Genomic DNA, 25154 nt, shown 5'->3' with positions numbered 1-25154 from the left:
TGCTGCTGGCTGTCCAGCAGCAGACTGAAGGTGGCTGCTGCTGTGCACAGGTATATAAAGGCTCAGAGCCTATTATGACACGCGCAGCCAGCGTTCCATTGCCACATTCCATCTACTGCAGGCAGGATACCTGGCTGGCTGAATGTCGCTGAGAAGCTCACAGAGACCGCCATAAGCAACAGTTTAACAGAATGCCACAGACTAATCAACCAAACTTTTTGGGTTGGGTTCTCTTTTATAGTCTGCAGGCATTAAATGAAAGAAGTCAGTGTTCCAGCAGAGGGAGACAACGTTTCAGAAAAGGCATTGTAGCAAACCAAAAAAGAAATTTTAAGCGCAGCAGAGTAACCAGCGCACATACCTGTTAGCTCAGGTGAGTTTAAAAGGCTGCTGTTGATAACAAGGGCATTTGCTAAATAGATGGTGTGTGTGCAACAATATAAGATAAGATAAGATAAGATAAGATAAGATAAGATAAGATATACTTTATTTATCCCGTAGGAAATTGCGGTATCACAGCAGCAGAACACAGATCTCGAACATGACACATATGATAACATAACATTTGGAATACTTTAGACATTGCTTTTCAGACATTTGTTAAACACCCCCATAACTGTTGGAACAAACGATCTCCTGTATTTTTCCTTTTTACACCTTAGTTGTATTAGGCGATTGCTGAATGTGCTCTTCTGTTTCGCAAACAGTTCATAAAGCGGGTGTGTGTTGTTGCCCATTATAGCTCTGCACTTCTTCTTAATCCTTTCCTCTACCACCTCTTCAAAAGTCCCAAGCTGTAGGCCCACCGTCGCGCTAGCCTTCTTTATAAGTTTGTTGAGCTTGTTGGCGTCAGCAACACGCACACTGTTACCCCAGCAAATTATTGCCGCAAAGGTGGCACTAGCCACAATGGATTGGTAGAACACCTCAAGCATTTTGCCACACACATTAAAAGACCTTAACTTCCTTAGGAAGTACAATCTACTCATCCCCTTCTTGTAGACCTTCTCCACGTGGCACTTCCAGTCTAGCTTGCTATCCAGGTAAACCCCCAAATATTTGAAACTGTCCACCATCTCCACATCCTGACCGTCAATGGTAACAGGTAGGCATACCTTCTTGCACCTTCCATAGCTCATCACCAACTCCCTGGTTTTCTTAACATTTAGTTCTAGATGGTTAGCCTGGCACCATACTACAAAGTCCGCAACCACCCTTCTATATTCCTCTTCATCCTGGTCCTTCCCAATACCGCCAACTATCACAGAGTCATCCGAGTACTTCTGGAGGTAACAACGGTCTGATTTATACTGAAAGTCAGCTGTGTACAATGTAAAGAGGAATGGCGACAGCACTGTTCCCTGCGGGGCTCCGACACTGCTCAGTACACTATCTGATGTAGCCGTCCCCCACCTAACAAACTGTGGCCTATCCGACAGGTAGTCAATTATCCAATTCACAAGTCCCTCATCCACCGCCATTTTAATCAACTTTCCACGCAGTAAGAGTGGCTGTAATGTGTTGAACGCACTAGAGAAATCAAAGAACAAAGCACGCACTGTGGTTCCATCATTGTCCAAAAAGGAATGTACTGTTTGTAGCAGAGACGCTACAGCATCGTCCACCCCCAGTCCCTGCCGGTACGCAAACTGAAGATCATCAGTATGCGCCATCACCCTCGGACACAAGTGAGCAAGTACTATTCTCTCCAAGGACTTCATCGCATGCGATGTTAAGGCCACCGGTCTATAGTCCCCCGGGGAAGTCGGGAAGGTAGTCTTGGGAACCGGCACCAGGCAGGAAGTCTTCCATAGCACTGGTACTCTCTTTGATTGTAAGCTCTGGTTAAAGAGATGCTGGAAGACAGTACACAACTCATTTGCACACACTCTGAGGACACGTGGACTGAGACCGTCAGGCCCTGCTGCTTTGCCAATGGCCAGCTTACTAAACTGGTCCCTCACGTCATTTTTGGAGACCGAGAAATGATCTATTTCACCCCCTGTTAATTTAGCTAGTTGTTCCCCGGCCTCCTCCCCCTTCCCTGCTGCTACCGCACCTTTATTGCTGAATCTATTGAAGAACTCATTCATTTCATTAGCCATTCTAAGTCCACCACCCACCTGCTCCGACCTTGCCTTAAACCCAGTCACTAGCTTCATTCCAGCCCACACCTCTCTGGAGCTTTTTCGTGCAAATTGATTTTCTAATTTAACTCTGAATGCCTCACGGGCAATCTTAATTTTCCCCTTTAGGTCTCGCTGTATAATTTTCAATGCCTCCTTGTCCTTCCTTTTAAAAGCCAGTTTTTTCATGTTTAGTAAATGTTTCAACTCTTTTGTAATCCATGGCTTATTGTTTGCATAACACCGAATCTCTTGAACAGGTACTACAATGTCCATACAGAAGTTGATGTAATCAGTAACTCTGCCAGTAATCTCATTAACATCACAATTCTCTTTCATGGTACACAACACCTCCCAGTCTGTACAATCAAAGCAGTCTTGTAACGCCTCCTCTGCTGCTGGACACCACTTCCTTATCTTTTTAATTGTCACTGGTTGTTTGCGGACGTCTGGTTGGTAAGCAGGAGACAATAGTATGAGGTTGTGGTCAGATTTCCCCAGGGGGGGTAATGCAGCCGATGAATAAGCATTCTTAACATTAGCAATATAGCAATATACTGAAAGGTCAATTATATTGTGCAGCTTATCTCACCACCTGTAGTTATTTAGGTGAAAGCTCCAAAATGCTTGCCTAATATGTCTGTTTATCCAAAAGGAAGTAAAAAGGGAGAGCTAGAAAGATAGCATTGCATCACATTACATGGCAATGCAATGCACAGTTGCTGAAGTTGAACCAAAATGAGCTTGTAATCTGGCTTCTGCAACTTTGAACATGAAAAATCCAATGAGGAGAAGAAAAGCAAAGCCAAAGAGTCCATCCCAAAATCCGACAAACAAGCAAAATGAACAAAAAACATTGAATTCAATTCTTTCTGATTTTAGAAACTGCATTAAAGAAGGGGTGCACCGGTCCTGGAGATACTGCAATACCAGGTCAATGCGTGGAGTGGACAGAGCAAGCTCTTTTTCCATCTCCCTGTTCTAAAAATCCATTTAATATATGGTCCCCAGATAGGGGACGTATCAGATATTAAACTGATAAGAACAGATACTACACTTGATCTTAGCCAAAAGGCCGAGAAGCGATAACCAGAATTGGTTTCAAACTACGGAGCCACCCAAGGATCCTGAAAAGTCCATTTGTGGAGATGAGCTCCTGGACTCCCGTTAAGAAGACATGTTGTCAACCTCTAGATCCCTTACATGCCTGCACTTTTCGGCTTGCTGCTGCTGCAATCCACGCGTTTTAGATCTGCATAACTCCACCTCTTTAAACACAGCACCTTCACCCCCTGCTGTTCCCACCCGCCTCAACACCGTTGGAAGGGAGGAGAACCAATTAAGGCGGGGGGTGGGGTGGAACGAGCAGCTGTCTACCCTTAGCAGGAGGGCTCCTGATTACATACCTCTCCTGCTGCTGCTGCTGGCTGTCCAGCAGCAGACTGAAGGTGGCTGCTGCTGTGCACAGGTATATAAAGGCTCAGAGCCTATTATGACACGCGCAGCCAGCGTTCCATTGCCACATTCCATCTACTGCAGGCAGGATACCTGGCTGGCTGAATGTCGCTGAGAAGCTCACAGAGACCGCCATAAGCAACAGTTTAACAGAATGCCACAGACTAATCAACCAAACTTTTTGGGTTGGGTTCTCTTTTATAGTCTGCAGGCATTAAATGAAAGAAGTCAGTGTTCCAGCAGAGGGAGACAACGTTTCAGAAAAGGCATTGTAGCAAACCAAAAAAGAAATTTTAAGCGCAGCAGAGTAACCAGCGCACATACCTGTTAGCTCAGGTGAGTTTAAAAGGCTGCTGTTGATAACAAGGGCATTTGCTAAATAGATGGTGTGTGTGCAACAATATACTGAAAGGTCAATTATATTGTGCAGCTTATCTCACCACCTGTAGTTATTTAGGTGAAAGCTCCAAAATGCTTGCCTAATATGTCTGTTTATCCAAAAGGAAGTAAAAAGGGAGAGCTAGAAAGATAGCATTGCATCACATTACATGGCAATGCAATGCACAGTTGCTGAAGTTGAACCAAAATGAGCTTGTAATCTGGCTTCTGCAACTTTGAACATGAAAAATCCAATGAGGAGAAGAAAAGCAAAGCCAAAGAGTCCATCCCAAAATCCGACAAACAAGCAAAATGAACAAAAAACATTGAATTCAATTCTTTCTGATTTTAGAAACTGCATTAAAGAAGGGGTGCACCGGTCCTGGAGATACTGCAATACCAGGTCAATGCGTGGAGTGGACAGAGCAAGCTCTTTTTCCATCTCCCTGTTCTAAAAATCCATTTAATATATGGTCCCCAGATAGGGGACGTATCAGATATTAAACTGATAAGAACAGATTTTTTTTTTTTTGATTGAATATATCTTTTATTAGCACAAAAAATAAGTTAACAGACAGTGTACAGTGCCGCAGCCCAGTACACACAGAATTCTACATCATATTTACATAGCATGAGGATACGACGCACTAACTAGACACATCACACCCCTATGCTACACAAAACACTCAATCTGAAAGAAAAAGCATGTCAATCAATACAGTACGACGAACCGTGATAAGGGATGGGGATTGGGAAAAAGGGGATGGGGAGGGGAAAATCACAGGCCCGAAGCTTTATTGAAAGACAAGACACATAAGGGGAGAGGGGGAGGAGGGGTTTAGTCCTCGTCCTCGTCCTCCGGACCGTCCATGATGGAATAGTCTCTGAGCAGATAAGAACAGATACTACACTTGATCTTAGCCAAAAGGCCGAGAAGCGATAACCAGAATTGGTTTCAAACTACGGAGCCACCCAAGGATCCTGAAAAGTCCATTTGTGGAGATGAGCTCCTGGACTCCCGTTAAGAAGACATGTTGTCAACCTCTAGATCCCTTACATGCCTGCACTTTTCGGCTTGCTGCTGCTGCAATCCACGCGTTTTAGATCTGCATAACTCCACCTCTTTAAACACAGCACCTTCACCCCCTGCTGTTCCCACCCGCCTCAACACCGTTGGAAGGGAGGAGAACCAATTAAGGCGGGGGGTGGGGTGGAACGAGCAGCTGTCTACCCTTAGCAGGAGGGCTCCTGATTACATACCTCTCCTGCTGCTGCTGCTGGCTGTCCAGCAGCAGACTGAAGGTGGCTGCTGCTGTGCACAGGTATATAAAGGCTCAGAGCCTATTATGACACGCGCAGCCAGCGTTCCATTGCCACATTCCATCTACTGCAGGCATTATACCTGGCTGGCTGAATGTCGCTGAGAAGCTCACAGAGACCGCCATAAGCAACAGTTTAACAGAATGCCACAGACTAATCAACCAAACTTTTTGGGTTGGGTTCTCTTTTATAGTCTGCAGGCATTAAATGAAAGAAGTCAGTGTTCCAGCAGAGGGAGACAACGTTTCAGAAAAGGCATTGTAGCAAACCAAAAAAGAAATTTTAAGCGCAGCAGAGTAACCAGCGCACATACCTGTTAGCTCAGGTGAGTTTAAAAGGCTGCTGTTGATAACAAGGGCATTTGCTAAATAGATGGTGTGTGTGCAACAATATACTGAAAGGTCAATTATATTGTGCAGCTTATCTCACCACCTGTAGTTATTTAGGTGAAAGCTCCAAAATGCTTGCCTAATATGTCTGTTTATCCAAAAGGAAGTAAAAAGGGAGAGCTAGAAAGATAGCATTGCATCACATTACATGGCAATGCAATGCACAGTTGCTGAAGTTGAACCAAAATGAGCTTGTAATCTGGCTTCTGCAACTTTGAACATGAAAAATCCAATGAGGAGAAGAAAAGCAAAGCCAAAGAGTCCATCCCAAAATCCGACAAACAAGCAAAATGAACAAAAAACATTGAATTCAATTCTTTCTGATTTTAGAAACTGCATTAAAGAAGGGGTGCACCGGTCCTGGAGATACTGCAATACCAGGTCAATGCGTGGAGTGGACAGAGCAAGCTCTTTTTCCATCTCCCTGTTCTAAAAATCCATTTAATATATGGTCCCCAGATAGGGGACGTATCAGATATTAAACTGATAAGAACAGATACTACACTTGATCTTAGCCAAAAGGCCGAGAAGCGATAACCAGAATTGGTTTCAAACTACGGAGCCACCCAAGGATCCTGAAAAGTCCATTTGTGGAGATGAGCTCCTGGACTCCCGTTAAGAAGACATGTTGTCAACCTCTAGATCCCTTACATGCCTGCACTTTTCGGCTTGCTGCTGCTGCAATCCACGCGTTTTAGATCTGCATAACTCCACCTCTTTAAACACAGCACCTTCACCCCCTGCTGTTCCCACCCGCCTCAACACCGTTGGAAGGGAGGAGAACCAATTAAGGCGGGGGGTGGGGTGGAACGAGCAGCTGTCTACCCTTAGCAGGAGGGCTCCTGATTACATACCTCTCCTGCTGCTGCTGCTGCTGGCTGTCCAGCAGCAGACTGAAGGTGGCTGCTGCTGTGCACAGGTATATAAAGGCTCAGAGCCTATTATGACACGCGCAGCCAGCGTTCCATTGCCACATTCCATCTACTGCAGGCAGGATACCTGGCTGGCTGAATGTCGCTGAGAAGCTCACAGAGACCGCCATAAGCAACAGTTTAACAGAATGCCACAGACTAATCAACCAAACTTTTTGGGTTGGGTTCTCTTTTATAGTCTGCAGGCATTAAATGAAAGAAGTCAGTGTTCCAGCAGAGGGAGACAACGTTTCAGAAAAGGCATTGTAGCAAACCAAAAAAGAAATTTTAAGCGCAGCAGAGTAACCAGCGCACATACCTGTTAGCTCAGGTGAGTTTAAAAGGCTGCTGTTGATAACAAGGGCATTTGCTAAATAGATGGTGTGTGTGCAACAATATACTGAAAGGTCAATTATATTGTGCAGCTTATCTCACCACCTGTAGTTATTTAGGTGAAAGCTCCAAAATGCTTGCCTAATATGTCTGTTTATCCAAAAGGAAGTAAAAAGGGAGAGCTAGAAAGATAGCATTGCATCACATTACATGGCAATGCAATGCACAGTTGCTGAAGTTGAACCAAAATGAGCTTGTAATCTGGCTTCTGCAACTTTGAACATGAAAAATCCAATGAGGAGAAGAAAAGCAAAGCCAAAGAGTCCATCCCAAAATCCGACAAACAAGCAAAATGAACAAAAAACATTGAATTCAATTCTTTCTGATTTTAGAAACTGCATTAAAGAAGGGGTGCACCGGTCCTGGAGATACTGCAATACCAGGTCAATGCGTGGAGTGGACAGAGCAAGCTCTTTTTCCATCTCCCTGTTCTAAAAATCCATTTAATATATGGTCCCCAGATAGGGGACGTATCAGATATTAAACTGATAAGAACAGATTTTTTTTTTTTTTTTTTTTTTTTTTTTCTCCTCAGACGAGGAAATTCCACAGTCTATGGAAACCAGACAAAGGAAAATTCCATCAAAACAGCTGCGTCAAATCCAATACGCAATTTGCTGTCCCCATCATCATCGGAAATATTTATTTCATATTTCAAAACAACAATAACAAAAATCAAGAGGTACTAACAATATATCTCCACTTTTTAACTTTCCATATTCCCTCCGCATCCACTTCCCCTCTCCTCTTTTTGTCCCATAGGAAACACACATACATCTTCCCCAAAATCACCTTCACACTATCCTTTACAGCAATTTCCTTCCTTTTAAACACATACACATTCCTCACATCCCATAACACTTCCTTTATACATGCAAGCATCAACCACAAGACTCTTTCCTTCGTCCCATCACATATTCCCAAACCAAACATAAACAACTCAAAAGACAACAAATTCACACCACACAATTCTTTACACAAAGGCCCCATTCTCCCAATCACATCTCTAGCATACTGGCAATTCCAAAAAACATGCAACACACTTTCCCTTCCACCACAGCCATTTCTTGGACACATTTCACTCCTCACCAAACCTCTATTCCTCTGAAACTCTCTCACAGGTAATACTCCATGTAAAGACTGCCACACAACTTCACTCTGTTTGTTGGTCATACCACTCATCCGCACTTTCTTCCAAACCTTCTGCACATCACCACCCCTAACCATATTTATTCCACATTCTACCTCTCTACATTCAATCATCCTATACACAGCCTTCTTATTCTCCAGCAATCTCACATCTGCATCACACAGTTCATACCTCACCGAAAACTTATAAACCCACACATACCATACAGGCACCTCAAAAGCAATCGGACATCGCAAATCCCTTTCTTGCCACTTTAAACGAAACAAATACGCTCCAAATAAATACCTACACATAGATGAAAACTTTCCATCCGCCCTAATCACTTTCAAAACAAACACAACGATATGCACACCAAAAAACACGTCCAAATTCGGAAAACCCAAACCACCTTTTTCCACTCTTTTAACCAAAATTTCTCTCCTAGCTCTCTCCATTTTCGAGTTCCACAAAAAAACAAATAAAATTCTATTCAAGCTTCTCATACACATATATCCTGGTGGAAATACTACCGCAATATATAAAAATATTGGCAACACCACACTCTTAACAATTAAAATCTTCCCAAAAAAGGATAAACTCCTCAATTTCCAAAAATTCAACTTCTGCTCAACTTTTCCTTTCGCATCATCCCAACTTTCTTTCCCATCCAAACTCTCTGAAAACTTCACACCCAAAACTTTAATAGGTCCATTCACTACATTCACACCTACATCCCTACTTAAACTTCCGCCTCCAAAACCCTTACACTCACTCTTTTCCCAATTCACTTTAAACGCAGATGCACCACAAAAAATAGACACTAACAACTTCACCCGCCTCACCGAACATTCAGAATCACATAATACACACACGTCATCCATATAACCACTCACCTTCCATTCTTTTCCTCCACCTCCCGGCACTTGCACACCACGAATTACCTTATCTTTCCTCAGCATACACAACAATGGCTCAATTGCACAAATAAATGCTACAGGGGACAAAGGACACCCCTGTCGCACACCCGAAAACACATTCACTTTCCTACCCACATACCCATTCATTAAAACACAGCTATAAACACCCGCATACAAACTTCTCACTCGCCCAACAAAATCAGCCGGAAAACCCATTTTTAACAACACTCTGAACAAAAAACCATGCGACAACCTATCATAAGCCTTTTCAAAATCCAAACTTAACAAAAATACACTCTTCTTACGACCCATGCAATCCCATAGACAATCTCTTAACATACACACACACTCATGAATCCGCCTCCCAGGTACCGCACAACACTGCTCATCCCCAATCACACTCTCTATCACATCACGCATCCTATTAGCCATAAGTTTTGCATAGATTTTATAATCACAATTAAGTAACGTTATTGGCCTCCAATTCCTCAGACTTTTCAAATCCCCTTTCTTAGGAATTAACACAACCATACCTGCACGCATACTCTCAGCCACCTCCATGTTTCCCCACATATACTTACATACATCCACAAAGTCCTTACCAATCACACCCCACATCACACGATAAAATTCTACTGGGAGGCCATCCTCCCCCGGCGTCTTATTCAAAGCCATACTACACATAACCTTCCATACCTCATCACCAGTCACCTCACCCATCACTCTCTCTCTTTCTGCTTCACTCAACTTACTCTCTAACACACTCAAAACATCATTCTCCAAACATTCATCCCTCTGTTTCACTGCATACAGATCCTCATAAAACTTAGCCACCTCTTCACACATATCCTCTCCACTCACCTCACTTCCATCTGCTCCATACACCACGCTCATACTCTGTTTCTTTCCAAAAACTTTTTTAAAGAAAAACCGAGAACATTTCTCATCCTGCTCCATCTTATCAATCTTTGCCCTAAACACTATGCTTCTCCCTCTCTCCAACAAAAACTCACTAATCTCCTTTTTTACCTCTAAAATATCCTCCTCCACCTCAACTCCTCCTTCCCTTAACTTATGCAAAACGCTCAACCGCGCGTTCAGTTTAACAAAACTCTCTCTTTTAATTGCTGCATACTTGTATCCTAAATTTTTAAAGAACATTTTTGTTTGTTTCTTCACCCAGTCCCACCACTCACAAACATTCCCAAACTCATTTTTATGCTTACACCATTCTTCATACCGCCTTTCATACTCCTTTCTCACATCTTCATTCTCTAACAGTTTAACATTTAACTTCCACAATCCTCTCCCAAACACTCCATCAACTTTTATATCCAACTCACACAACATACACACATGATCTGAAAAAAGAACGTTTTCCTGCCTATAATTAACAGAAACCATATTTTTAGAAATAAAACAATAATCCAATCTGGATTGTACCCTACCACTCTCAGAAAAGAAAGTGTTCAACAAAGGATTCATGTTACACACGCGCTGCATATCACACAACCCAAAATCATTCACTAACTCCAATAATGCTTTCCCAGACACATCCACATTCACTCTCCCCACATCACAGTTCATATCACCCACAATTACCACAGGTATTCTTCCTGGAACAAAAAGCTTAATTTTTTCAAATAAATTTTTGCGCTCATTTTTTTCAACTGGCGCATAAACATTAATAACACAAAACTTTACATTCTTGTATACAAAATTAGCAAGGATACATCTCCCCACCTCAATAACCAAATAATCACTCAAAACAACCTCCCTTCCTTTAACCAAAATACCCACACCATCATTCTTATTACATGCACTCCCCGACCACACAGACGCTCCATAAGACCATTCATCCCCTTTCACACCATCCACTACCCCACATTCTTGTAAACAAAAAATAGATGCATTTTGCATAGCTAAAAACTCAAAAATAGTAGCTCTTCTTACTTTACTTTTAAACACTCTTACGTTTTGGGACACTATGGTAAATCCCATAATACTTCTACTCCTTCACCAATTACACAAAGAAATAGCCTTTGGCCTAAACCAAAGCTCACAAGAGGACAAAAAGAAAAAACATTTACAATATTATATGGTGACACTATCCAGCACCACCACTATCCTCCTCCGCCATCAGAACAGAACAGCTGGTTTCCGACCCGCTGGCTTCACCAGCCACACTCCTCATTCTGGCAGTTCTGATCTTCCTCTGAGGCTCACTAAAATCTGCATCATCACTGCCCCCACCATCCTCCCTACGACTCTTCTTTGCACCCCTATCATCCTCCGAAGAAAAATCTTCAATGTTTTCAGGACCCGAAGGGTGTTCAGGACTGTCGGGTTCCGAGATTTGCACTTCACATCCTGTTGCGTCCATTGCCTCTCCAAAAGTCATCATCTCAGGCAGCTCTGCTTCCACCACTTTCCTAGATATTCTCGCAGACACTGCCTTTTTCTCCACCTTTGCCACTTCCCTCCAGAACTCCTTTTCTTCCCTCCGCTTCTTCCTCATTTCTTCAGCAGAAGAAGAACATGGTCTCAGGGACACCTCCTCTGGCGCCGTAGAGGGAGAGGCTCTACCAGTTTCCCGCCTCCTTCCCTCTCTCTCCTCCCTCTCCAATCTTTCCAGCACTTTCAGTGCGCTTGCCATCTGCCTCCTCTCCAGCTCCTCCTCCTTCTGTTCTTTATCAGAACGTCTAGGTGCACTCATAGGACAGTCCTTATACATGTGATCACTACTCCCACAGACATCACAGGACTTGGCCTCTGGACACTGGTTGGCCATATGCCCCTCCTTTCTGCAATTTCGGCAACACTGCCCTTTAAGGCATGTTACCATGGTATGTCCGAAAGAAAAGCATCTACGGCAAAACATGGGCTGGCCTGGGTAAAAGAGGAAACCTCTATGGCCTGCAACAGAAAAATTTGATGGAGGGTGTCTAAAGCCCCCCACACTGTCAGGATCCCTTTTCAATTTCACACGGAATTTATACTGACAGTTAAAGATTCCTAGACAATTGACTTGCTTCACTCCCTTCCGCACATATTCACAGTAGCGAGAGAGGAAGCACTCCAGCAGCTCAGGGTCTGTAAAAGGGTTATAGACAGTCACAGTCACCTCCTTTTCTTGCAGACCAAACAAAGGTTCCCATCTAACTCCTTCCAAGCAGGGGTCACTAGAGTGACCACGGAGCCATTCAAAGACATTAAGGCAAACATCCTGGTCCATAAAGGTAACGTCATAATTACCTTGACGTGAAAATTCGTTGACACTGAAGATCTCAGAACGTCTTGCTCCAGCTTTGCCTTCAACGATGTCTTGGACAATGAAAACCACGTTGTTCTTGTTCTGGTCAGATGGATCCACGGACAAACGGATGGTGTTCTTCACAAAAGACATCTTGGATTCTGTCGGTATGGAATACCACAGGAAAAAGCAGAAAATCCTCCACAAAAGGGTCCGGATTCCTCCAGGAGACTCGCACCAATCAAGGTACCGTCATACGATCGCAGCCAAAAGGCCGAGAAGCGATAACCAGAATTGGTTTCAAACTACGGAGCCACCCAAGGATCCTGAAAAGTCCATTTGTGGAGATGAGCTCCTGGACTCCCGTTAAGAAGACATGTTGTCAACCTCTAGATCCCTTACATGCCTGCACTTTTCGGCTTGCTGCTGCTGCAATCCACGCGTTTTAGATCTGCATAACTCCACCTCTTTAAACACAGCACCTTCACCCCCTGCTGTTCCCACCCGCCTCAACACCGTTGGAAGGGAGGAGAACCAATTAAGGCGGGGGGTGGGGTGGAACGAGCAGCTGTCTACCCTTAGCAGGAGGGCTCCTGATTACATACCTCTCCTGCTGCTGCTGCTGCTGGCTGTCCAGCAGCAGACTGAAGGTGGCTGCTGCTGTGCACAGGTATATAAAGGCTCAGAGCCTATTATGACACGCGCAGCCAGCGTTCCATTGCCACATTCCATCTACTGCAGGCAGGATACCTGGCTGGCTGAATGTCGCTGAGAAGCTCACAGAGACCGCCATAAGCAACAGTTTAACAGAATGCCACAGACTAATCAACCAAACTTTTTGGGTTGGGTTCTCTTTTATAGTCTGCAGGCATTAAATGAAAGAAGTCAGTGTTCCAGCAGAGGGAGACAACGTTTCAGAAAAGGCATTGTAGCAAACCAAAAAAGAAATTTTAAGCGCAGCAGAGTAACCAGCGCACATACCTGTTAGCTCAGGTGAGTTTAAAAGGCTGCTGTTGATAACAAGGGCATTTGCTAAATAGATGGTGTGTGTGCAACAATATACTGAAAGGTCAATTATATTGTGCAGCTTATCTCACCACCTGTAGTTATTTAGGTGAAAGCTCCAAAATGCTTGCCTAATATGTCTGTTTATCCAAAAGGAAGTAAAAAGGGAGAGCTAGAAAGATAGCATTGCATCACATTACATGGCAATGCAATGCACAGTTGCTGAAGTTGAACCAAAATGAGCTTGTAATCTGGCTTCTGCAACTTTGAACATGAAAAATCCAATGAGGAGAAGAAAAGCAAAGCCAAAGAGTCCATCCCAAAATCCGACAAACAAGCAAAATGAACAAAAAACATTGAATTCAATTCTTTCTGATTTTAGAAACTGCATTAAAGAAGGGGTGCACCGGTCCTGGAGATACTGCAATACCAGGTCAATGCGTGGAGTGGACAGAGCAAGCTCTTTTTCCATCTCCCTGTTCTAAAAATCCATTTAATATATGGTCCCCAGATAGGGGACGTATCAGATATTAAACTGATAAGAACAGATACTACACTTGATCTTAGCCAAAAGGCCGAGAAGCGATAACCAGAATTGGTTTCAAACTACGGAGCCACCCAAGGATCCTGAAAAGTCCATTTGTGGAGATGAGCTCCTGGACTCCCGTTAAGAAGACATGTTGTCAACCTCTAGATCCCTTACATGCCTGCACTTTTCGGCTTGCTGCTGCTGCAATCCACGCGTTTTAGATCTGCATAACTCCACCTCTTTAAACACAGCACCTTCACCCCCTGCTGTTCCCACCCGCCTCAACACCGTTGGAAGGGAGGAGAACCAATTAAGGCGGGGGGTGGGGTGGAACGAGCAGCTGTCTACCCTTAGCAGGAGGGCTCCTGATTACATACCTCTCCTGCTGCTGCTGCTGCTGGCTGTCCAGCAGCAGACTGAAGGTGGCTGCTGCTGTGCACAGGTATATAAAGGCTCAGAGCCTATTATGACACGCGCAGCCAGCGTTCCATTGCCACATTCCATCTACTGCAGGCAGGATACCTGGCTGGCTGAATGTCGCTGAGAAGCTCACAGAGACCGCCATAAGCAACAGTTTAACAGAATGCCACAGACTAATCAACCAAACTTTTTGGGTTGGGTTCTCTTTTATAGTCTGCAGGCATTAAATGAAAGAAGTCAGTGTTCCAGCAGAGGGAGACAACGTTTCAGAAAAGGCATTGTAGCAAACCAAAAAAGAAATTTTAAGCGCAGCAGAGTAACCAGCGCACATACCTGTTAGCTCAGGTGAGTTTAAAAGGCTGCTGTTGATAACAAGGGCATTTGCTAAATAGATGGTGTGTGTGCAACAATATACTGAAAGGTCAATTATATTGTGCAGCTTATCTCACCACATGTAGTTATTTAGGTGAAAGCTCCAAAATGCTTCCCTAATATGTCTGTTTATCCAAAAGGAAGTAAAAAGGGAGAGCTAGAAAGATAGCATTGCATCACATTACATGGCAATGCAATGCACAGTTGCTGAAGTTGAACCAAAATGAGCTTGTAATCTGGCTTCTGCAACTTTGAACATGAAAAATCCAATGAGGAGAAGAAAAGCAAAGCCAAAGAGTCCATCCCAAAATCCGACAAACAAGCAAAATGAACAAAAAACATTGAATTCAATTCTTTCTGATTTTAGAAACTGCATTAAAGAAGGGGTGCACCGGTCCTGGAGATACTGCAATACCAGGTCAATGCGTGGAGTGGACAGAGCAAGCTCTTTTTCCATCTCCCTGTTCTAAAAATCCATTTAATATATGGTCCCCAGATAGGGGACGTATCAGATATTAAACTGATAAGAACAGATACTACACTTGATCTTAGCCAAAAGGCCGAGAAGCGATAACCAGAATTGGTTTCAAACTACGGAGCCACCCAAGGATCCTGAAAAGTCCATTTGTGGAGATGAGCTCCTGGACTCCCGTTAAGAAGACATGTTGTCAACCTCTAGATCCCTTACATGCCTGCACTTTTCGGCTTGCTGCTGCTGCAATCCACGCGTTTTAGATCTGCATAACTCCACCTCTTTAAACACAGCACCTTCACCCCCTGCTGTTCCCACCCGCCTCAACACCGTTGGAAGGGAGGAGAACCAATTAAGGCGGGGGGTGGGGTGGAACGAGCAGCTGTCTACCCTTAGCAGGAGGGCTCCTGATTACATACCTCTCCTGCTGCTGCTGCTGCTGGCTGTCCAGCAGCAGACTGAAGGTGGCTGCTGCTGTGCACAGGTATATAAAGGCTCAGAGCCTATTATGACACGCGCAGCCAGCGTTCCATTGCCACATTCCATCTACTGCAGGCAGGATACCTGGCTGGCTGAATGTCGCTGAGAAGCTCACAGAGACCGCCATAAGCAACAGTTTAACAGAATGCCACAGACTAATCAACCAAACTTTTTGGGTTGGGTTCTCTTTTATAGTCTGCAGGCATTAAATGAAAGAAGTCAGTGTTCCAGCAGAGGGAGACAACGTTTCAGAAAAGGCATTGTAGCAAACCAAAAAAGAAATTTTAAGCGCAGCAGAGTAACCAGCGCACATACCTGTTAGCTCAGGTGAGTTTAAAAGGCTGCTGTTGATAACAAGGGCATTTGCTAAATAGATGGTGTGTGTGCAACAATATACTGAAAGGTCAATTATATTGTGCAGCTTATCTCACCACCTGTAGTTATTTAGGTGAAAGCTCCAAAATGCTTGCCTAATATGTCTGTTTATCCAAAAGGAAGTAAAAAGGGAGAGCTAGAAAGATAGCATTGCATCACATTACATGGCAATGCAATGCACAGTTGCTGAAGTTGAACCAAAATGAGCTTGTAATCTGGCTTCTGCAACTTTGAACATGAAAAATCCAATGAGGAGAAGAAAAGCAAAGCCAAAGAGTCCATCCCAAAATCCGACAAACAAGCAAAATGAACAAAAAACATTGAATTCAATTCTTTCTGATTTTAGAAACTGCATTAAAGAAGGGGTGCACCGGTCCTGGAGATACTGCAATACCAGGTCAATGCGTGGAGTGGACAGAGCAAGCTCTTTTTCCATCTCCCTGTTCTAAAAATCCATTTAATATATGGTCCCCAGATAGGGGACGTATCAGATATTAAACTGATAAGAACAGATACTACACTTGATCTTAGCCAAAAGGCCGAGAAGCGATAACCAGAATTGGTTTCAAACTACGGAGCCACCCAAGGATCCTGAAAAGTCCATTTGTGGAGATGAGCTCCTGGACTCCCGTTAAGAAGACATGTTGTCAACCTCTAGATCCCTTACATGCCTGCACTTTTCGGCTTGCTGCTGCTGCAATCCACGCGTTTTAGATCTGCATAACTCCACCTCTTTAAACACAGCACCTTCACCCCCTGCTGTTCCCACCCGCCTCAACACCGTTGGAAGGGAGGAGAACCAATTAAGGCGGGGGGTGGGGTGGAACGAGCAGCTGTCTACCCTTAGCAGGAGGGCTCCTGATTACATACCTCTCCTGCTGCTGCTGCTGCTGGCTGTCCAGCAGCAGACTGAAGGTGGCTGCTGCTGTGCACAGGTATATAAAGGCTCAGAGCCTATTATGACACGCGCAGCCAGCGTTCCATTGCCACATTCCATCTACTGCAGGCAGGATACCTGGCTGGCTGAATGTCGCTGAGAAGCTCACAGAGACCGCCATAAGCAACAGTTTAACAGAATGCCACAGACTAATCAACCAAACTTTTTGGGTTGGGTTCTCTTTTATAGTCTGCAGGCATTAAATGAAAGAAGTCAGTGTTCCAGCAGAGGGAGACAACGTTTCAGAAAAGGCATTGTAGCAAACCAAAAAAGAAATTTTAAGCGCAGCAGAGTAACCAGCGCACATACCTGTTAGCTCAGGTGAGTTTAAAAGGCTGCTGTTGATAACAAGGGCATTTGCTAAATAGATGGTGTGTGTGCAACAATATACTGAAAGGTCAATTATATTGTGCAGCTTATCTCACCACATGTAGTTATTTAGGTGAAAGCTCCAAAATGCTTCCCTAATATGTCTGTTTATCCAAAAGGAAGTAAAAAGGGAGAGCTAGAAAGATAGCATTGCATCACATTACATGGCAATGCAATGCACAGTTGCTGAAGTTGAACCAAAATGAGCTTGTAATCTGGCTTCTGCAACTTTGAACATGAAAAATCCAATGAGGAGAAGAAAAGCAAAGCCAAAGAGTCCATCCCAAAATCCGACAAACAAGCAAAATGAACAAAAAACATTGAATTCAATTCTTTCTGATTTTAGAAACTGCATTAAAGAAGGGGTGCACCGGTCCTGGAGATACTGCAATACCAGGTCAATGCGTGGAGTGGACAGAGCAAGCTCTTTTTCCATCTCCCTGTTCTAAAAATCCATTTAATATATGGTCCCCAGATAGGGGACGTATCAGATATTAAACTGATAAGAACAGATACTACACTTGATCTTAGCCAAAAGGCCGAGAAGCGATAACCAGAATTGGTTTCAAACTACGGAGCCACCCAAGGATCCTGAAAAGTCCATTTGTGGAGATGAGCTCCTGGACTCCCGTTAAGAAGACATGTTGTCAACCTCTAGATCCCTTACATGCCTGCACTTTTCGGCTTGCTGCTGCTGCAATCCACGCGTTTTAGATCTGCATAACTCCACCTTTTTAAACACAGCACCTTCACCCCCTGCTGTTCCCACCCGCCTCAACACCGTTGGAAGGGAGGAGAACCAATTAAGGCGGGGGGTGGGGTGGAACGAGCAGCTGTCTACCCTTAGCAGGAGGGCTCCTGATTACATACCTCTCCTGCTGCTGCTGCTGCTGGCTGTCCAGCAGCAGACTGAAGGTGGCTGCTGCTGTGCACAGGTATATAAAGGCTCAGAGCCTATTATGACACGCGCAGCCAGCGTTCCATTGCCAAATTCCATCTACTGCAGGCAGGATACCTGGCTGGCTGAATGTCGCTGAGAAGCTCACAGAGACCGCCATAAGCAACAGTTTAACAGAATGCCACAGACTAATCAACCAAACTTTTTGGGTTGGGTTCTCTTTTATAGTCTGCAGGCATTAAATGAAAGAAGTCAGTGTTCCAGCAGAGGGAGACAACGTTTCAGAAGAGGCATTGTAGCAAACCAAAAAAGAAATTTTAAGCGCAGCAGAGTAACCAGCGCACATACCTGTTAGCTCAGGTGAGTTTAAAAGGCTGCTGTTGATAACAAGGGCATTTGCTAAATAGATGGTGTGTGTGCAACAATATACTGAAAGGTCAATTATATTGTGCAGCTTATCTCACCACCTGTAGTTATTTAGGTGAAAGCTCCAAAATGCTTGCCTAATATGTCTGTTTATCCAAAAGGAAGTAAAAAGGGAGAGCTAGAAAGATAGCATTGCATCACATTACATGGCAATGCAATGCACAGTTGCTGAAGTTGAACCAAAATGAGCTTGTAATCTGGCTTCTGCAACTTTGAACATGAAAAATCCAATGAGGAGAAGAAAAGCAAAGCCAAAGAGTCCATCCCAAAATCCGACAAACAAGCAAAATGAACAAAAAACATTGAATTCAATTCTTTCTGATTTTAGAAACTGCATTAAAGAAGGGGTGCACCGGTCCTGGAGATACTGCAATACCAGGTCAATGCGTGGAGTGGACAGAGCAAGCTCTTTTTCCATCTCCCTGTTCTAAAAATCCATTTAATATATGGTCCCCAGATAGGGGACGTATCAGATATTAAACTGATAAGAACAGATACTACACTTGATCTTAGCCAAAAGGCCGAGAAGCGATAACCAGAATTGGTTTCAAACTACGGAGCCACCCAAGGATCCTGAAAAGTCCATTTGTGGAGATGAGCTCCTGGACTCCCGTTAAGAAGACATGTTGTCAACCTCTAGATCCCTTACATGCCTGCACTTTTCGGCTTGCTGCTGCTGCAATCCACGCGTTTTAGATCTGCATAACTCCACCTCTTTAAACACAGCACCTTCACCCCCTGCTGTTCCCACCCGCCTCAACACCGTTGGAAGGGAGGAGAACCAATTAAGGCGGGGGGTGGGGTGGAACGAGCAGCTGTCTACCCTTAGCAGGAGGGCTCCTGATTACATACCTCTCCTGCTGCTGCTGCTGCTGGCTGTCCAGCAGCAGACTGAAGGTGGCTGCTGCTGTGCACAGGTATATAAAGGCTCAGAGCCTATTATGACACGCGCAGCCAGCGTTCCATTGCCACATTCCATCTACTGCAGGCAGGATACCTGGCTGGCTGAATGTCGCTGAGAAGCTCACAGAGACCGCCATAAGCAACAGTTTAACAGAATGCCACAGACTAATCAACCAAACTTTTTGGGTTGGGTTCTCTTTTATAGTCTGCAGGCATTAAATGAAAGAAGTCAGTGTTCCAGCAGAGGGAGACAACGTTTCAGAAAAGGCATTGTAGCAAACCAAAAAAGAAATTTTAAGCGCAGCAGAGTAACCAGCGCACATACCTGTTAGCTCAGGTGAGTTTAAAAGGCTGCTGTTGATAACAAGGGCATTTGCTAAATAGATGGTGTGTGTGCAACAATATACTGAAAGGTCAATTATATTGTGCAGCTTATCTCACCACCTGTAGTTATTTAGGTGAAAGCTCCAAAATGCTTCCCTAATATGTCTGTTTATCCAAAAGGAAGTAAAAAGGGAGAGCTAGAAAGATAGCATTGCATCACATTACATGGCAATGCAATGCACAGTTGCTGAAGTTGAACCAAAATGAGCTTGTAATCTGGCTTCTGCAACTTTGAACATGAAAAATCCAATGAGGAGAAGAAAAGCAAAGCCAAAGAGTCCATCCCAAAATCCGACAAACAAGCAAAATGAACAAAAAACATTGAATTCAATTCTTTCTGATTTTAGAAACTGCATTAAAGAAGGGGTGCACCGGTCCTGGAGATACTGCAATACCAGGTCAATGCGTGGAGTGGACAGAGCAAGCTCTTTTTCCATCTCCCTGTTCTAAAAATCCATTTAATATATGGTCCCCAGATAGGGGACGTATCAGATATTAAACTGATAAGAACAGATACTACACTTGATCTTAGCCAAAAGGCCGAGAAGCGATAACCAGAATTGGTTTCAAACTACGGAGCCACCCAAGGATCCTGAAAAGTCCATTTGTGGAGATGAGCTCCTGGACTCCCGTTAAGAAGACATGTTGTCAACCTCTAGATCCCTTACATGCCTGCACTTTTCGGCTTGCTGCTGCTGCAATCCACGCGTTTTAGATCTGCATAACTCCACCTTTTTAAACACAGCACCTTCACCCCCTGCTGTTCCCACCCGCCTCAACACCGTTGGAAGGGAGGAGAACCAATTAAGGCGGGGGGTGGGGTGGAACGAGCAGCTGTCTACCCTTAGCAGGAGGGCTCCTGATTACATACCTCTCCTGCTGCTGCTGCTGCTGGCTGTCCAGCAGCAGACTGAAGGTGGCTGCTGCTGTGCACAGGTATATAAAGGCTCAGAGCCTATTATGACACGCGCAGCCAGCGTTCCATTGCCAAATTCCATCTACTGCAGGCAGGATACCTGGCTGGCTGAATGTCGCTGAGAAGCTCACAGAGACCGCCATAAGCAACAGTTTAACAGAATGCCACAGACTAATCAACCAAACTTTTTGGGTTGGGTTCTCTTTTATAGTCTGCAGGCATTAAATGAAAGAAGTCAGTGTTCCAGCAGAGGGAGACAACGTTTCAGAAGAGGCATTGTAGCAAACCAAAAAAGAAATTTTAAGCGCAGCAGAGTAACCAGCGCACATACCTGTTAGCTCAGGTGAGTTTAAAAGGCTGCTGTTGATAACAAGGGCATTTGCTAAATAGATGGTGTGTGTGCAACAATATACTGAAAGGTCAATTATATTGTGCAGCTTATCTCACCACCTGTAGTTATTTAGGTGAAAGCTCCAAAATGCTTGCCTAATATGTCTGTTTATCCAAAAGGAAGTAAAAAGGGAGAGCTAGAAAGATAGCATTGCATCACATTACATGGCAATGCAATGCACAGTTGCTGAAGTTGAACCAAAATGAGCTTGTAATCTGGCTTCTGCAACTTTGAACATGAAAAATCCAATGAGGAGAAGAAAAGCAAAGCCAAAGAGTCCATCCCAAAATCCGACAAACAAGCAAAATGAACAAAAAACATTGAATTCAATTCTTTCTGATTTTAGAAACTGCATTAAAGAAGGGGTGCACCGGTCCTGGAGATACTGCAATACCAGGTCAATGCGTGGAGTGGACAGAGCAAGCTCTTTTTCCATCTCCCTGTTCTAAAAATCCATTTAATATATGGTCCCCAGATAGGGGACGTATCAGATATTAAACTGATAAGAACAGATACTACACTTGATCTTAGCCAAAAGGCCGAGAAGCGATAACCAGAATTGGTTTCAAACTACGGAGCCACCCAAGGATCCTGAAAAGTCCATTTGTGGAGATGAGCTCCTGGACTCCCGTTAAGAAGACATGTTGTCAACCTCTAGATCCCTTACATGCCTGCACTTTTCGGCTTGCTGCTGCTGCAATCCACGCGTTTTAGATCTGCATAACTCCACCTCTTTAAACACAGCACCTTCACCCCCTGCTGTTCCCACCCGCCTCAACACCGTTGGAAGGGAGGAGAACCAATTAAGGCGGGGGGTGGGGTGGAACGAGCAGCTGTCTACCCTTAGCAGGAGGGCTCCTGATTACATACCTCTCCTGCTGCTGCTGCTGCTGGCTGTCCAGCAGCAGACTGAAGGTGGCTGCTGCTGTGCACAGGTATATAAAGGCTCAGAGCCTATTATGACACGCGCAGCCAGCGTTCCATTGCCACATTCCATCTACTGCAGGCAGGATACCTGGCTGGCTGAATGTCGCTGAGAAGCTCACAGAGACCGCCATAAGCAACAGTTTAACAGAATGCCACAGACTAATCAACCAAACTTTTTGGGTTGGGTTCTCTTTTATAGTCTGCAGGCATTAAATGAAAGAAGTCAGTGTTCCAGCAGAGGGAGACAACGTTTCAGAAAAGGCATTGTAGCAAACCAAAAAAGAAATTTTAAGCGCAGCAGAGTAACCAGCGCACATACCTGTTAGCTCAGGTGAGTTTAAAAGGCTGCTGTTGATAACAAGGGCATTTGCTAAATAGATGGTGTGTGTGCAACAATATACTGAAAGGTCAATTATATTGTGCAGCTTATCTCACCACCTGTAGTTATTTAGGTGAAAGCTCCAAAATGCTTGCCTAATATGTCTGTTTATCCAAAAGGAAGTAAAAAGGGAGAGCTAGAAAGATAGCATTGCATCACATTACATGGCAATGCAATGCACAGTTGCTGAAGTTGAACCAAAATGAGCTTGTAATCTGGCTTCTGCAACTTTGAACATGAAAAATCCAATGAGGAGAAGAAAAGCAAAGCCAAAGAGTCCATCACAAAATCCGACAAACAAGCAAAATGAACAAAAAACATTGAATTCAATTCTTTCTGATTTTAGAAACTGCATTAAAGAAGGGGTGCACCGGTCCTGGAGATACTGCAATACCAGGTCAATGCGTGGAGTGGACAGAGCAAGCTCTTTTTCCATCTCCCTGTTCTAAAAATCCATTTAATATATGGTCCCCAGATAGGGGACGTATCAGATATTAAACTGATAAGAACAGATACTACACTTGATCTTAGCCAAAAGGCCGAGAAGCGATAACCAGAATTGGTTTCAAACTACGGAGCCACCCAAGGATCCTGAAAAGTCCATTTGTGGAGATGAGCTCCTGGACTCCCGTTAAGAAGACATATTGTCAACCTCTAGATCCCTTACATGCCTGCACTTTTCGGCTTGCTGCTGCTGCAATCCACGCGTTTTAGATCTGCATAACTCCACCTCTTTAAACACAGCACCTTCACCCCCTGCTGTTCCCACCCGCCTCAACACCGTTGGAAGGGAGGAGAACCAATTAAGGCGGGGGGTGGGGTGGAACGAGCAGCTGTCTACCCTTAGCAGGAGGGCTCCTGATTACATACCTCTCCTGCTGCTGCTGCTGCTGGCTGTCCAGCAGCAGACTGAAGGTGGCTGCTGCTGTGCACAGGTATATAAAGGCTCAGAGCCTATTATGACACGCGCAGCCAGCGTTCCATTGCCACATTCCATCTACTGCAGGCAGGATACCTGGCTGGCTGAATGTCGCTGAGAAGCTCACAGAGACCGCCATAAGCAACAGTTTAACAGAATGCCACAGACTAATCAACCAAACTTTTTGGGTTGGGTTCTCTTTTATAGTCTGCAGGCATTAAATGAAAGAAGTCAGTGTTCCAGCAGAGGGAGACAACGTTTCAGAAAAGGCATTGTAGCAAACCAAAAAAGAAATTTTAAGCGCAGCAGAGTAACCAGCGCACATACCTGTTAGCTCAGGTGAGTTTAAAAGGCTGCTGTTGATAACAAGGGCATTTGCTAAATAGATGGTGTGTGTGCAACAATATACTGAAAGGTCAATTATATTGTGCAGCTTATCTCACCACCTGTAGTTATTTAGGTGAAAGCTCCAAAATGCTTGCCTAATATGTCTGTTTATCCAAAAGGAAGTAAAAAGGGAGAGCTAGAAAGATAGCATTGCATCACATTACATGGCAATGCAATGCACAGTTGCTGAAGTTGAACCAAAATGAGCTTGTAATCTGGCTTCTGCAACTTTGAACATGAAAAATCCAATGAGGAGAAGAAAAGCAAAGCCAAAGAGTCCATCCCAAAATCCGACAAACAAGCAAAATGAACAAAAAACATTGAATTCAATTCTTTCTGATTTTAGAAACTGCATTAAAGAAGGGGTGCACCGGTCCTGGAGATACTGCAATACCAGGTCAATGCGTGGAGTGGACAGAGCAAGCTCTTTTTCCATCTCCCTGTTCTAAAAATCCATTTAATATATGGTCCCCAGATAGGGGACGTATCAGATATTAAACTGATAAGAACAGATACTACACTTGATCTTAGCCAAAAGGCCGAGAAGCGATAACCAGAATTGGTTTCAAACTACGGAGCCACCCAAGGATCCTGAAAAGTCCATTTGTGGAGATGAGCTCCTGGACTCCCGTTAAGAAGACATGTTGTCAACCTCTAGATCCCTTACATGCCTGCACTTTTCGGCTTGCTGCTGCTGCAATCCACGCGTTTTAGATCTGCATAACTCCACCTCTTTAAACACAGCACCTTCACCCCCTGCTGTTCCCACCCGCCTCAACACCGTTGGAAGGGAGGAGAACCAATTAAGGCGGGGGGTGGGGTGGAACGAGCAGCTGTCTACCCTTAGCAGGAGGGCTCCTGATTACATACCTCTCCTGCTGCTGCTGCTGGCTGTCCAGCAGCAGACTGAAGGTGGCTGCTGCTGTGCACAGGTATATAAAGGCTCAGAGCCTATTATGACACGCGCAGCCAGCGTTCCATTGCCACATTCCATCTACTGCAGGCAGGATACCTGGCTGGCTGAATGTCGCTGAGAAGCTCACAGAGACCGCCATAAGCAACAGTTTAACAGAATGCCACAGACTAATCAACCAAACTTTTTGGGTTGGGTTCTCTTTTATAGTCTGCAGGCATTAAATGAAAGAAGTCAGTGTTCCAGCAGAGGGAGACAACGTTTCAGAAAAGGCATTGTAGCAAACCAAAAAAGAAATTTTAAGCGCAGCAGAGTAACCAGCGCACATACCTGTTAGCTCAGGTGAGTTTAAAAGGCTGCTGTTGATAACAAGGGCATTTGCTAAATAGATGGTGTGTGTGCAACAATATACTGAAAGGTCAATTATATTGTGCAGCTTATCTCACCACCTGTAGTTATTTAGGTGAAAGCTCCAAAATGC

The 25154-nt window shown here is 44.3% G+C and overlaps 13 non-coding genes and 1 pseudogene across 13 annotated transcripts; all 14 read right to left on the bottom strand.

The window, feature by feature from the left end:
• Positions 1–3022: 3022 nt before the first annotated feature.
• On the bottom strand, positions 3023–3213 carry LOC141211328 (U2 spliceosomal RNA). Its single transcript, XR_012281306.1, has one exon. It is a non-coding gene; the product is annotated as a U2 spliceosomal RNA (small nuclear RNA).
• A 1112-nt stretch (positions 3214–4325) lies between these two features.
• Positions 4326–4525, bottom strand: LOC141211656 (U2 spliceosomal RNA). The gene has a single exon (XR_012281612.1). It is a non-coding gene; the product is annotated as a U2 spliceosomal RNA (small nuclear RNA).
• A 265-nt stretch (positions 4526–4790) lies between these two features.
• Positions 4791–4900, bottom strand: LOC141211806 (U2 spliceosomal RNA; annotated as a pseudogene).
• Positions 4901–6012: 1112 nt separating this feature from the next.
• On the bottom strand, positions 6013–6203 carry LOC141211327 (U2 spliceosomal RNA). Its single transcript, XR_012281305.1, has one exon. It is a non-coding gene; the product is annotated as a U2 spliceosomal RNA (small nuclear RNA).
• A 1115-nt stretch (positions 6204–7318) lies between these two features.
• On the bottom strand, positions 7319–7517 carry LOC141211757 (U2 spliceosomal RNA). Its single transcript, XR_012281686.1, has one exon. It is a non-coding gene; the product is annotated as a U2 spliceosomal RNA (small nuclear RNA).
• A 6155-nt stretch (positions 7518–13672) lies between these two features.
• On the bottom strand, positions 13673–13863 carry LOC141211326 (U2 spliceosomal RNA). Its single transcript, XR_012281304.1, has one exon. It is a non-coding gene; the product is annotated as a U2 spliceosomal RNA (small nuclear RNA).
• A 1115-nt stretch (positions 13864–14978) lies between these two features.
• On the bottom strand, positions 14979–15169 carry LOC141211325 (U2 spliceosomal RNA). The gene has a single exon (XR_012281303.1). It is a non-coding gene; the product is annotated as a U2 spliceosomal RNA (small nuclear RNA).
• A 1115-nt stretch (positions 15170–16284) lies between these two features.
• LOC141211323 (U2 spliceosomal RNA) lies at positions 16285–16475 on the bottom strand. The gene has a single exon (XR_012281301.1). It is a non-coding gene; the product is annotated as a U2 spliceosomal RNA (small nuclear RNA).
• A 1115-nt stretch (positions 16476–17590) lies between these two features.
• LOC141211322 (U2 spliceosomal RNA) lies at positions 17591–17781 on the bottom strand. The gene has a single exon (XR_012281300.1). It is a non-coding gene; the product is annotated as a U2 spliceosomal RNA (small nuclear RNA).
• A 1115-nt stretch (positions 17782–18896) lies between these two features.
• On the bottom strand, positions 18897–19087 carry LOC141211321 (U2 spliceosomal RNA). The gene has a single exon (XR_012281299.1). It is a non-coding gene; the product is annotated as a U2 spliceosomal RNA (small nuclear RNA).
• Positions 19088–20202: 1115 nt separating this feature from the next.
• LOC141211320 (U2 spliceosomal RNA) lies at positions 20203–20393 on the bottom strand. Its single transcript, XR_012281298.1, has one exon. It is a non-coding gene; the product is annotated as a U2 spliceosomal RNA (small nuclear RNA).
• A 1115-nt stretch (positions 20394–21508) lies between these two features.
• LOC141211319 (U2 spliceosomal RNA) lies at positions 21509–21699 on the bottom strand. Its single transcript, XR_012281297.1, has one exon. It is a non-coding gene; the product is annotated as a U2 spliceosomal RNA (small nuclear RNA).
• Positions 21700–22814: 1115 nt separating this feature from the next.
• LOC141211318 (U2 spliceosomal RNA) lies at positions 22815–23005 on the bottom strand. Its single transcript, XR_012281296.1, has one exon. It is a non-coding gene; the product is annotated as a U2 spliceosomal RNA (small nuclear RNA).
• A 1115-nt stretch (positions 23006–24120) lies between these two features.
• LOC141211317 (U2 spliceosomal RNA) lies at positions 24121–24311 on the bottom strand. The gene has a single exon (XR_012281295.1). It is a non-coding gene; the product is annotated as a U2 spliceosomal RNA (small nuclear RNA).
• Positions 24312–25154: the final 843 nt, after the last annotated feature.

Source organism: Phyllobates terribilis, unplaced genomic scaffold, assembly GCF_046119375.1.
Source record: "Phyllobates terribilis strain yellow unplaced genomic scaffold, ASM4611937v1 Scaffold_170__1_contigs__length_4071412, whole genome shotgun sequence".
In the NCBI taxonomy this organism is placed as follows: Eukaryota; Metazoa; Chordata; class Amphibia; order Anura; family Dendrobatidae; genus Phyllobates; species Phyllobates terribilis.
Note: the sequence above shows the minus strand (reverse complement) of the source record. Positions and strands in the feature narration are given on the sequence as shown.